This window comes from Monodelphis domestica, chromosome 3 (assembly GCF_027887165.1).
Source record: "Monodelphis domestica isolate mMonDom1 chromosome 3, mMonDom1.pri, whole genome shotgun sequence".
NCBI lineage: Eukaryota > Metazoa > Chordata > Mammalia > Didelphimorphia > Didelphidae > Monodelphis > Monodelphis domestica.
The window spans coordinates 84,573,071-84,586,283 of record NC_077229.1 but is presented as its reverse complement, the minus strand read 5'-3'; the positions used below and the strand labels follow the sequence as shown (position 1 = coordinate 84,586,283).

Below are 13,213 nucleotides of genomic sequence, written 5' to 3'. Positions count from 1 at the left end.
TTTAAAGTCAGATTTTTCCTCCTGCCTTAGTAAAGCTATACAGACTTTGTAACCTCAGGAGATCCAGGTGGGGGAGGGATGGCTACAGCATAGTATTGCACTGCCTACACCTGATCCAGTGGTGGGGGAGGGGAGTGGCATTCCTTGGCCGAGATAGAGTGAGTAGGGGAGGAAATTTCTGAACTTTTAAATCACTCATTTGAATCAATCCCTTCTGGGGGATTGTTTAGAGCTGTGGGCAGCTTTTGATTGTTCCTGCTTCCAGCCTTTGCTGAAGCCTCAGAATTGCCGTATTCTAAAGCCTGCCACTCTGATTCTGGAGTTTGCACGGCCTTTTTCTCTGTTAACTCAGAAGTTTGGATAGCTCGATCAACTATCCATTATCCATTATTTGATAAAAACTGCTGGGAAAACTGGAAGACAGTGTGGGAGAGATTAGGTTTGGATCAACACCTCACACCCTACACCAAGATAAACTCAGAATGGGTGAATGACTTGAACCTAAAGAAGGAAACTATAAGTAAATTAGGTGATCACAGAATAATATACATGTCAGACCTGTGGGAAGGGAAAGACTTTAAAACCAAGCAAGACATAGAAAGAGTCACAAAATGTAAAATAAACAATTTTGATTACATCAAATTAAAAAGTTTTTGTACAAACAAAACCAATGCAACCAAATTGAGAAGGGAAGCAACAAATTGGGAAACAATTTTCATAACAAAAACCTCTGACAAAGGTTTAATTACTCAAATTTATAAAGAGCTAAATCAATTGTACCAAAAATCAAGCCATTCTCCAATTGATAAATGGGCAAGGGATATGAACAGGCAGATTTCAGCCAAAGAAATCAATACTATTAATAAGGACATGAAAAAGTGCTCTAAATCTCTTGTAATCAGAGAGATACAAATCAAAACAACTCTGAGGTATCACCTCACACCTAGCAGATTGGCTAATATGACAGCAAAGGAAAGTAATGAATGCTGGAGGAGATGTGGCAAAGTCAGGACATTAATTCATTGCTGGTAGAGTTGTAAATTGATCCAACCATTCTGGAGGGCAATTTGGAACTATGCCCAAAAGACCATAAAAGAATGTCTGCCCTATGATCCAGCCATAGCACTGCTGGGCTTGTACCCCAAAGAGATAATAAGGAAAAAGACTTGCACAAGAATATTCATAGCTGCGCTCTTTGTGGTGGCCAAAAATTGGAAAATGAGGAGATGCCCTCCAATTGGGGAATGGCTGAACAAATTGTGGTATATGTTGGTGATGGAATACTATTGTGCTAAAAGGAATAATAAAGTGGAGGAATTCCATGGCGACTGGAACAACCTCCAGGAAGTTATGCAGAGTGAGAGGAGCAGAACCAGGAAAACATTGTACACAGAGACTGACACACTGTGGTACAGGAAAACATAATAGACTTCTCCATTAGTGTCAATGCAATGTCCCTGAACATTCTGCAGGGATTCAGAAGAAAAAAACACTATCCACAAGCAAAGGACAAACAATGGGAGTAAAAACACCGAAGATAAGCAACTGCTTGACTACAGGGGTGGAAGGGACAGGAATGAGGAGAGACTCTAAATAAACACCCTAATACAAATACCAACAACATGCAAATGGGTTTGAAGCAAGGACACATGTGATACCCAGTGGAATCTTGAGTTGGCTAGGGGAGGGGCAGTGGAAGGGGGGGAGGATAAGAAAATGATCTTTGTTTCCAAGGAATATTGTTTGAAAATAACCAAATAATGTTTAAATTGGAAAAAAAGAAAATAGTGTAAATAAATTATCATAAGTTCCATTTACTTTAGTAATTCATTTTGGGATTTAGAAATTAAATACCTGGCAACCATATATATAAATATTCAGAGTCCAACCACAATTAATTTTAACACCCTTTATTTTATTCCTTAATATCTTCCCTGTATTATAAATAAAACTTTAAAAAGGACCACCAATTTAATAATTCAAGTCCAAATATAAATTTAACATAGTATTAGTAATCACTCAAATCAGAAAAAGATCTCAACAATTAATTGGTTGTGATCCTGATACCATTCATCTCCCTATCACAGAAGAACAAATTCAAAATTTATTTGCACAGTCCCTACCATGGCAAATTACTCTTGCAGATTTTACAGGAAAATTTGATAATCACATTCTTAGTGACAAAATATTACAATTTGTAAAATTAACTCCTATTATTTTTCCAAAAATAACATCTATGCATCCTATTATCAATTCTGTAAATATCTTCACTGGTGCATCAAAAAATGGGAAAGCAGGAGTTTTATAAACAATCATGTGGTATTAATACACACACAATACAGTTCACCACAAAAAGCTGAATTAACAGCAGTCAGGAATTAACTTAAAGATATAACAGAACCTTGCAACATCATATGTGATTCATTGAATGTTGTGAATTTAGTTAACTCCTTAGAAACAGCAAAACTAAACCTGTCCATGATGAAGAATTATTCCTTTAATTTTGTACCACGCAAAATGTAATCCTAAAAAGACAAAATAAAATTTTTATGACACACATTCATTCTCACACAAACCTCCTCAGACCTCTGTCTAAGGGAAATTCAAAAGTGGATGTATTGGTAGCTTCTGCCTTTTAGAAAGCAGTTAATTCACACACTCTATTACATCAGAATGCTAAATCTCTGAAATCTCAATTTGATATAACCAAAATACAGGTGAAGGAAATAATTCAGCACTGCAGTTCTTGTGCACCTTTCTCTTCCACTCCCCTTCAGCAGGAGTAAACCCAAAAGGTTTAAAAGCCAATCAACTATGGCAAATAGATGTGACTCAACATGCTCCTTATCGAAGACTAAAATATATATATGTAATTGTTGATACCTTTTCTCATGTTATGTGGGCTACAGTTCAAAATGGAGAAAAAGTATGTCATGTTATTGCACATCTTTTGGAATCATTTGCACATTTGGGCATTCCTAAACAAATTAAAACAGATAATGGAACCAGCAAAATTTTGCAAATTATGGAATATATCAATAAAACAGACATTCCAGGTAACTCCACAGGACAAGCTATTGTGGAAAAGGCTAACAGAACTCTTAAGGCCCACATTCAAAAACAAAAAGGAGAGTACCAGACAATTTATGAAGGCAATACTATGAAACCTAAGCCTATTAATCCCAACAAATTATTAAAAATGGTACTCCTAACCATCAATCACTTCTCCATCCCAGAAGGGCTATCTGCTACTCCTATGCAAAAGCATTTTGAGTGTAATGATAGCAGCCCTGAGTTTTTTAGAGATTACCAGGAGATAAAGACTATAGGGGACCCAACAGGATGATAATATTGGGTCCAGGGTTTGCTTGTATTTCTACAGATAATGGAAACATTTGGACATTCACCAAGAACATCAAACCATGGAGAGAACCAGATCCAGAAACAGATGGAGCAAATATGCATCCAGGATCAAGCACAACACTCCATGTGGCCCAGGCCTGGGAAGAAAAGCAAACAACACAGATGACATCAATCACCTGCACACCAGCCTCACTCAAGACAAACCTGGTGAGATGCTCACTGGTGACTACACACATGCCAAAGACTGACATTATACCTGTCTTAATTATATTCACTATTATTGCCCTGATGGACAGTTGTCATGCTGAAATCTATTGGTCTGTCATACCTAACCCCACGATATTAAAAATGTTAACTTGGATAGAAAAGCCCCCACTTGTGTATGTTAATGACACCAAATGGCTACCATTCCCAATTTTAGCCAAACACATTCCCATGGAGTCAGAAGGGGATAGCTACAATTATTCAGGCACTATTGTAGGCATGTATGTATTTTGTATCTAAGTTACATACTGACAAAAATAATTCATTTTGCATACCTCGAGAATTCAAGCTTGGATTGTAAGAAATGCTACTGATAACAAGAATATAGGCATAGGTATGGGTGCCACAGGAAAAGGAGATAGAATATATCACCCACCACATGAACCTAACCAACCCGAGAAAAAAAAATTGTGTTTTAATCAGGCAAAGACACTGCACAGGGATTTATCATGGACAGATTGTTCTGTTTAAACTCCTAGAAAGGTTGAGAGGACATGAGAGATGGCAAATTCCATGCACAATACAGCATAAGATTGAAGGATTTACACAGGCTGAGGTATCAGGTCCCAGACTTGCTATTGATGCAGGTCCCATTCAAAATACTCACTGGAAAATCATGGCTGCCACCCAGTCAATTTGTAAATTTCAGGTCAATATTACATATATCAGGATTGATTTCAAAAATGCTACTCACATCAATATCACAGCTTGTGCATTTGCTCCTTATATAATGTTAGTAGGTAGTACACTTAACATCTCTGTAAACAATAAGGGACTGTATGAGATTCAATGCCTAAACTGTCATTTACATCAATGTATAGATTTTATGCATGACAATACCTATATAGTTATTATGTACCAACCACCATTGGTGTGGTTACTTGTGAATCTTATAGAGAAATGAGCATCTACTCTAATTGTCCATTTTGTTCACAAAGCATTTACTATCATTATGCATTGCTCCAAACATTTTATATTGACAATTTTAGGAGCAGTAGTTCCCATCATTTCTGTGATTACAGCATTAACTATAGCCACAAATGCATTGACTAACTCAATACAAAACCAAGGTTTTATACAAGAGGTTGTGTCGAATTCATCTGAACTGTGGCACACACAATAAAGTCTTGACCTTGCTTTTAAGGATGAATTAGAAACTTTGAAAGATGCTGTATTTTGACTAGGAAAAGAGGTTGAGGCTTTACACACTAGAATTACTTATCCATGTCATTTCAACCAAACAAGATATTGTATTACACATTTAAAATATGATAATGTTTCATGTGAATGGCAATCTGTAGTGGAGCACATTAAAGGTGCTTGGGGACATCATAACAGCACATTGGATATTATACATTTACAACAAGAAATTAATAAGTTAGATCAAATTATATATAAAAAAGAAGCTATAAAAATTGTTTCCAAATGGGAAGAAACTTTAGCTTCTATGAACCCTAAAAATTGGTTTGGCACAAGGAATTTAACAAACATTGGCAATGTCATAGTCTTGGTTGTTAACTTTATTGATTTATTCATACTATGCAGAAAAAATTGTATAAATAAGGCTCATATTAGAAATATGCAGTCAGAAGTTGCAATGTCTCATCATTCTCGTTGTTTAAAACATGATGATATAGAGTAACAAGCACACAGAATGTAATGTTTATGGGAATATTGGAATCTTTTAAAATTCATATTGTTGTATTAATGTTTTTGAAAAGCTTTTACATGCTGAAATATTTTGTACACTCACACTGTGAATCTTGACCAGCTTGCATTAGGAAAATAGAAATCATTTTTGAATATAAATATAAATATAATATAAATCCTTCCTGTTACACACTGGATTAGCTAACACTTTGCCACATGTCATGTACAACATGAATTTTCAAATTTTTGCATCAATTTTATTCTTATTTTGAATGACATTTAATTTTTATCCTTTTCTCTTATTTCCTTTGTCCTGAATATTTTTTCTTATTATTTTTACAATATATCTTCTTTTCTAAGTACTTGAAGTATATTGAAAGAAGTATTAATATTCCAATCCTAAAATATGAGTTTTCAATATCTCTAAGCTTTAATATATATCCATACCCAAAAGTTTGAGACTTGAGAACATGCAAGCATTTGTTAAACCTCATAGGACTAATATGAGTTACTGTGTCCGATTGCAGAAAAAGGGGTTGTAATGAATATATTACACTTTGCCAGAAAGCCTAAGACATAGAGAGGCCTAAAATCCATTCAAGATGGATAAATATTGGTTGCCAAGGTCTTGTTGGATGTTGGATGACATCCTCAAACACAAGATGACCTGATACCACAGTTCCAACCAAATATCTATGTGGCTGACATCATGACATCAAAATCCCTAAGAATCTATGTATGATCAGACAAAAGGAAAGACTTCCCACTCACCTCAAACTATAGTCCCTTCTTTCAATTTAAAGGTCTGACAACTTCCTACCATCCTGGCTGAACATGGGTAAAATGCTACATTAATGCACCTGTCCTACAGGACTGTGGGACTGATATCACATTATTCAGGATCACTAGTGAGTTAAGGTAATTATTATTTTTTATTATTATTGGTCTTACATAAACTTTTTTATTTAATTTTGCTATTTGATTTAGAATTCTTTTTTATTTTGTTATGTTTATCTCTGTTATGCTCATTATTCTTATTATTTTTATTGTTATTTTTGTTTAGTTTATAATTTCTTTTTACCATTATACACTTGCATCTTAATTTTTAAACAAAAGGGAGAATATGTAGCATCCCAGGTATTTTAGCATCTTGAAAGTATTATTGATGTATTGATATTGTAACCTATTTGTTCATATACCAGATTCATGGTCATGTTACTTCTCGATTATTGTATTTCCAAATCTTCAGTCCAAAGGACAAAAGAATTCCTGAGCAGGGCATTAGTTGTCACAGGGTCCTAGCTCCCATCTTGTTAGACCACATTCCATACCAAGTCACATGTATAACTAACCTCCTCCTCTATGATCATGTGGTTGTCAGTTAAGCCAGTGATAAATCCTATGCCATGTGACATGTTCATTAGCTGCCTCCCACTCCACATTCCTGAATTCTTCAATAAAAAGTTTGGGTACACCTGTAGCTCTCTGAGAATACCATCAGAGGATCACGCTGGAGACCATGTGTTTTAACTTTGTTCCCATGTTATGCTCTCTCTCTCTCTCTGTCTCTGTCTCTTGTCTCTCTCTCTCTCTCTCTGTCTCTGTCTCTTGTCTCTCTCTCTCTCTTTCTCTCTCTCTCTCTCTCTCTCTCTCTCTCTCTCTCTTTCTCTCTCTCTCTCTCTCTCTCTCTCTCTCTCTCTCTCTCTCTCTCTTTCTCTCTCTCTCTCTCTCTCTCTCTCTCTCTCTCTCTCTCTCTCTCTCTCTCTCTCTCTCTCTCTCTCTCTCTCACCCCTTCACCCATTTTTCCTTCAGTCTTCATTCTCCTCCTCTGGTGTCCACACATCATATTCATCATTCCTTAGAGCACAATAGTATTTCATGTCCATCATATAACACAGTTTGTTCAGTCATTCCTCAATTGAACCATATCCTTTTAGTGTACTTAAGATTTGATGATCTACTAATCACACCTAAACTGGAATCATTAAGAACTTTAAGGGTTATTGTTCAGTCAGAGACAAAGTCAGTGTGGGGCAGTTCTCAAGGGACAGGTGCAAACTTGAGGTTTCCAGAAATAAAGCTGACAAAAATAACACCTCAAAATGAACTTTGGAATAGCAGAAACCACAAAAGGATGAGATGAACAAAATCTTAGTCCAAGACAATTTAGGAAATCAGCAGGCAAGGTTTGTCACACAAGTTGAGAGTGCAGGGCAATGCAGCCCCATCCAAGTTGCACCAGGGAAGGTCCCAACTCAGCAAACCTGTGCAGCCCTTGAGGGCAACTGAATCAGTAGCAGAGACTTCTGACCTCCAGAGCTCTCAGCCTACAGAGTATGAGTATTAGACAACAATGATTCAGAAGATTACAGAGAATACTTTGCTGGAACTGGGTACAGAACTCTATTAACAGACCTGGGTTGTGGTCCCAGGGGAAGAAGAGGAATTAGCGCCCTGGAGCTGGCTGCCACAGGGGAGGGGAGATTGTGGTCACAGTTCCATGGGGGAAAAGTGTACTTCCAGTTGCTCATGGACCAGGGCATAAGATAGAAGAGTAGTAAATACACCTCTTTTTAGATCATACAACTTGGGAAGAACTGAAAACGTATTGATCCCCAGAACTAACTTTGAAAACAGTTGCACAAAAAACAATAACAAAAACAAACCCAAAAAACCCTGAAGCTTAGGACAACTCTCTCTCCACTCCAATAGCACAAGCCGACTTTAAGAGTTCATTTTTAGTTGAAAGTTGTAAAAAAAGTTAATATTAATTTTCACCCTATTAGCCCACAAAACAGCCTGTTGGTTTTTAAAACTCTTTTAGCGCTAAAGCTCAAACTGACTCTCCCTAAGGCTATGTTGGGTCATCCCTTCTTTGGTCTAGATGTAAAAACTTTCCAGGTGGATATCAACTCCTTGTTCCATATATAAACAAGAACTCTCTTGGGTAATGAAGTAGCTGGGGAGACAGTGGGGAAGAGTGCAGCCATTCCAGATTGCCACATCTCCTGGCATCCAAAAGATCTGCCTCTTGTCCCAGTTGAGGTCTGAGTCCTCCAATCCTAGAGGCCCTGGAAAGGGACATTGCAAAAGACATAAATTGACAGAAGAAACAGTAAGTTAGGGCTTTTTCTGGAAACCAGTCTCTCAGGAGGCTTCAAAGTCTGGCTCTGGGTTTCCTCAGCTGCTCACAGAGAAGCACTGACTGGCCAGGATGCCCCAGGCTCTCACTATCCCAGCTAGCCAGCCAGGTACTTTTTGCTTCTCTCTCTATTTCTCTCTCCCTCCCTGTGCCGCTTCTTGCTATTTAATAAATGGCTATAAAATGAAGATATGGTCCCTATAGAATTTTAATCAGTACAAAGTCAGAATATAGACCAGAAAATTAACAAAAAAATACTGTAAATATTTACTAGGGGAACAGGGAAGAGCAAAGCAATATCATAGAAGAAGACAGCAAAGTCAAAATTGCCACAACCAAAGCCTCAGTGAAAAATATTTATTGGTCTCTGTAGCATACTAGGCATGTTAGCATCTGGGAAGTATGATTGAGGTATTGATATTGTATCCTGTTTTTGCATTTACCAAGCACATGGTCTGACACATGGTCTGTATTTTAATTTAAAATCCAATATTTTTGATTTTTTGTTTGAGATTCTTTTTTTATAAAAATCCAAGATTTTGATTTTTGTTTGAGAAAAGATCTTCAAGGAAGAAGCTTGATAACTCCTAAATCTAAAGAATGAACTGTTGCAGAAAGATGCTAGAAAACCCACACTACATCAAGAAGATCAAGAATGAACTTTGGATTTGGTTGATTGAACTGAAGTTTGATTGAACATTTATTGTAAATGTATACTTTTTATGCCAAAAGGTACTGCCCCTAATTTGGCTTTCTGTCAAAGCACCTAGCAAAACATTGGTTTTGCTTTCTTTCTTTTCTATTTCCTCCCTCACTACTCTAATTTCCTCTTAGAAAATTGAATATTGTATATATCTGTAGTTAGAAGTGTGTTTAGGACCACAAGATGATTATGTTAAATGATCAATGGGGAGACTAGTCTCCCAATGATCATCAGTGGGGATTGTGAATCTTAAAATTTCTCAGACTTGTGAATCGTAAAAATTCTCAAACTCTACCTTAGAACATTTGGTTAGGACTGTTTCCCATTTTAAAACAATGAAGGGACTTTGGTCAGGAAGGTGGGAACTCTAACATTACTCCAGCCATACTTAGTCATACTTTAGGGGAAGATAAAATTGTAAACTCTTGATTGAACAATGAAAAGTCCCCAACCCATACTTAAAGTGAAGCAAGAACCCTTAAGCTAGGTCTATTTTTAGATCTAATAAAAGGGATGCTAAGTACCTATGAAGATCAAATTAATCAGGCAACTTGCAAAGGACAAGATAAGTCTACTCAGGTGTGAATTACTCAAAAGTTTTAGTCTACTCAGGTGTGAATTACTCAAAAGTTTTAGTCTACTCAGGTGTGAATTACTCAAAAGTTTTAGTCTACTCAGGTGTGAATTAAGAATGGTCAGTCCTTTGGAAAACATCCACTGTGATTGGTAGATGTGAAAAGTTAGGGGAGGTGACATAGGAGAAAATTCTCTTTAAAAGGAGCTCAGAAAGCCTCTGAAAAGTAAATTCATCTTTGGAGCTGAATTGGAGGCTGGTCTCTCTCTCAGTGGCTGAAGTAAATTCATCTTTGGTAGCTGAAGTTGGAGCTTGGACTAGTTGGAGTAGCTGGATCTCTGAACACTAGAGTTTTGTTTGGAAAGATCTTGTGGTGAGTGATTAAAGACTGATTTAGCTTTCTCTCTTAAAAAGAAAAGGCCTAGGCATTGGCCTAGGCCCTAGCCTTCCTATTATTTCCACTTACTGTCTCTTTCTCTTTTCATAAATTCCTTTATTTGTGTTAATTAAAATCTCCATAAAACCCAGTTGACTTGGGTATATTTCATATTTAGGAATTTTCCCATGGTGACTACTTTATTTTTAATACAAAGTCAAGACACTAAAAATTATCTTTACAGTTTTGGCAATTCAAAGTCTTGAAACCATATTTTTGTGGTCACAGTTCATGGCAAATACTCTTTTATCTGTAACAGGTCAGACCTCTTAATGTTCATTGTATGGTAAGAGATGGTCCAAAGGACTAGCATAGGATGGGCAAATTCATGGGCTGGGCCTTGATAGCCATGCTGCCTCAGCTCGGACTACATTCATTTGCAAAGCGCGGGTTGGATTAATCTTCACCTCTTTGATCTCATCATTGTCAATTCAACCAATGTTAAAACCTATGTCATGTTAGGTATTCGAGGATCATCTCCCAATACACATTCCTAAAACCTCCAATAAATACTGGGGAACTAGTGCAAAACTCTCTCTCTTACTCTTACTCTTACTTTCCCTCTCTTCCCTCTTTGTATCCTACTCCTCTTCTCTTACAGGTCTTACTTCCTGTATTTTCAAAGTGCTTCCTACCAATGCTCAGACTCTCTTGTCTATAAGAGGCATCAAGGAGTTGTGACTCCCCCCCCTTTTCTAGCTACATCGTCGCCCCCAAAGCTTCCTATTAATGCTCAGACTCTTGTATATAAGAGTATCAAGGAGTTGGTACTCCCCACCTATTCTCTTATTCCTCATATTTCCTCGGAGTTCACGTTACTCCCTATGTGTTATATCTCGCTGTCTTTGAGTCTTTATTATTTCCCCATTTCCTTAGTCTCCATTCTCCATCTCAGGTTATTACCCACAGTTAAATAGCATAGGACTCCCATGGAGGGTTGCTATAGTCTCAAGCCCAAAAACAATTCCTGGAAAACGCAAAAGGAATTTTAAAATCAAATAAGAGAGATAGAAGAAAAATTGGGAATAGAAGTTATAATAATGAAAGAAAATAATGAAAAAGGGGTGAACATGGTAAAGGAGAAATAATATTTTCTGAAGAAAATAATATTTTAAAAAAGAAAATAAACCAAATTGTAAAAGAGACACAGAAGTCCACGAAACAAAAGAACTGCCTAAAAAGTAGAACTGGCCAAATGAGTAAAGACATACAAAAATTCACTGAAAAGAAGAACTCCTTAGAGAGTAGAAATGGTCAAATGGAAAAGAAGACACAAAATCTCACTGAGGAAAATAATCCTTTAAAAATTAGAATTCAGCAAGTGGAAGCTAATGATTCCATGAGATAGCAAAAAACAATAAAATCAAATAAAAGGAAGAAGAAAATATGAAAGATATCATTGAAAAACTGACCTGCAAAATGGGTCCAGAAGAGATAATGTAAGAATTATTGGTCTATGTGAAATTCAGGATCAAAACAAGAGCCTAGACATTATCTTTCAAGAAGTTATCAAGGAAAATTGCCCAGACATTCTAGAACCAAAGGGTAAAATAGAAATTGAAAGAATCCACCAAACACCTCCTAAAAGAGATCCCAAAGGATAACTCCCAGAAATATTATACCCAAATTCCATAACTCCTAGATCAAAGAGAAAATATTGCAGGCAGCCAAAAAGAAACAATTCAAATATTGTGGAGCCACAGTGCAGATGACACAAGATTTAGTAACCTCTACATTAAAGGAGTAGAAGACTAGGAATATGACTTTCGACAGGGCAAAGGAACTAGGATTACAACTGAGAGTCAAACACCCAGTAAAACTGATTATTATCTTTGGGAGGGAGAGAATGGACATTCAATGGAAAACAGGCCTTTCAAACATTCCTGATGAAAAGACCAGAACTGAATAAAAAATTTAACTTTCAAATACAAGACACAAGAGTAGCATAAAAAGATACACAGAAGAACTGATAAGAGCTTCAATAAAGACAAGCTTTTTAAATTCCTATACATAAAGATGATATTTGTAATTCCTAAGAGCTTTACCATTATTATGGCATTTAAAAGGAGTATTCATAGCAGGGCCAACAGAGCCCCCAAGTAATGGCTGAGGCAGCAGCTGCCAGGAGAAAATCCTAGGGCGGCTCACCATCAAGTTCATGTCGCTGCTGCAGGAGGCCAAGGACAGGTTACTGGATCTCAAGGTGGCTGCAAATACTTTGGCTGTCAGGCTAAAAAGAAGAATTTATGATATTACCAATGTTTTGGAAGGAATTGATTTAATTGAAAAAAAAGTCCAAAAATAGCATCCAGTGGAAAGGTGTAGGTGCTGGATGTAATACAAAGGAAGTTATTGATAGACTGAGATATCTCAAAGCAGAAATTGAGGATCTGGAGCTAAAAGAAAGAGAACTTGCTCAACAGAAATTATGGCTACAGCAGAGCATCAAAAATGTAATGGATGATTCCATTAACAACATTAACATTTTTTTTATGTTACTCGTGAAGATATCTGTAATTGTTTTAATGGGGATACACTTCTTGCAATTAGAGCACCTTCTGGTACACAGCTGAAGGTACCTATTCCTGAAATGGGCCAGAATGGACAAAAGAAATACCAGATCAATTTAAAGCATCACACAGGACCTATCCACGTATTGCTTATTAATAAAGAATCCAGTTCCTCTAAGTCAGTGGTTTTTCTTGTTCCTCTACCTGATGACCTCACACAACCTCTTTCTCAAGTCTCAACTCCAGTGACTCCACAGAAACCTAATACAGAGACCCAGAATTTGCCTGAACAACACACCCTTGCCGTAGGTCAACATCTTCAGCAGACACTAGTTTCAGACACACTCTCAGGATCTATTAGTGGTGATATCATTGATGAATTAATGTCTTCAGATGTGTTTCCTCTGTTATGGCTTTCTCCTACTCCTGCTGATGACTACAACTTTAACCTGGATGAGAATGAAGGCATGTGCGATCTCTTTGATGTATAGATACTAAATTATTAGATTCTGTGAGAATTATTTGGCCAGTTGTCTACCTCTAACTATATAACACCCTAAACTTCTTCATA

At 36.8% G+C, this 13,213-nt stretch overlaps 1 protein-coding gene and 1 pseudogene across 1 annotated transcript in view; both read left to right on the top strand.

Annotated features, from left to right (window-relative positions):
• Positions 1–13,213, top strand: part of LOC100012003 (olfactory receptor 7A10-like) — a 51,546-nt gene that overhangs the window by 26,294 nt on the left and 12,039 nt on the right. The gene's annotated exons all lie outside the window — the stretch shown is intronic.
• LOC100011956 (transcription factor E2F5-like) lies at positions 3,423–13,148 on the top strand (annotated as a pseudogene).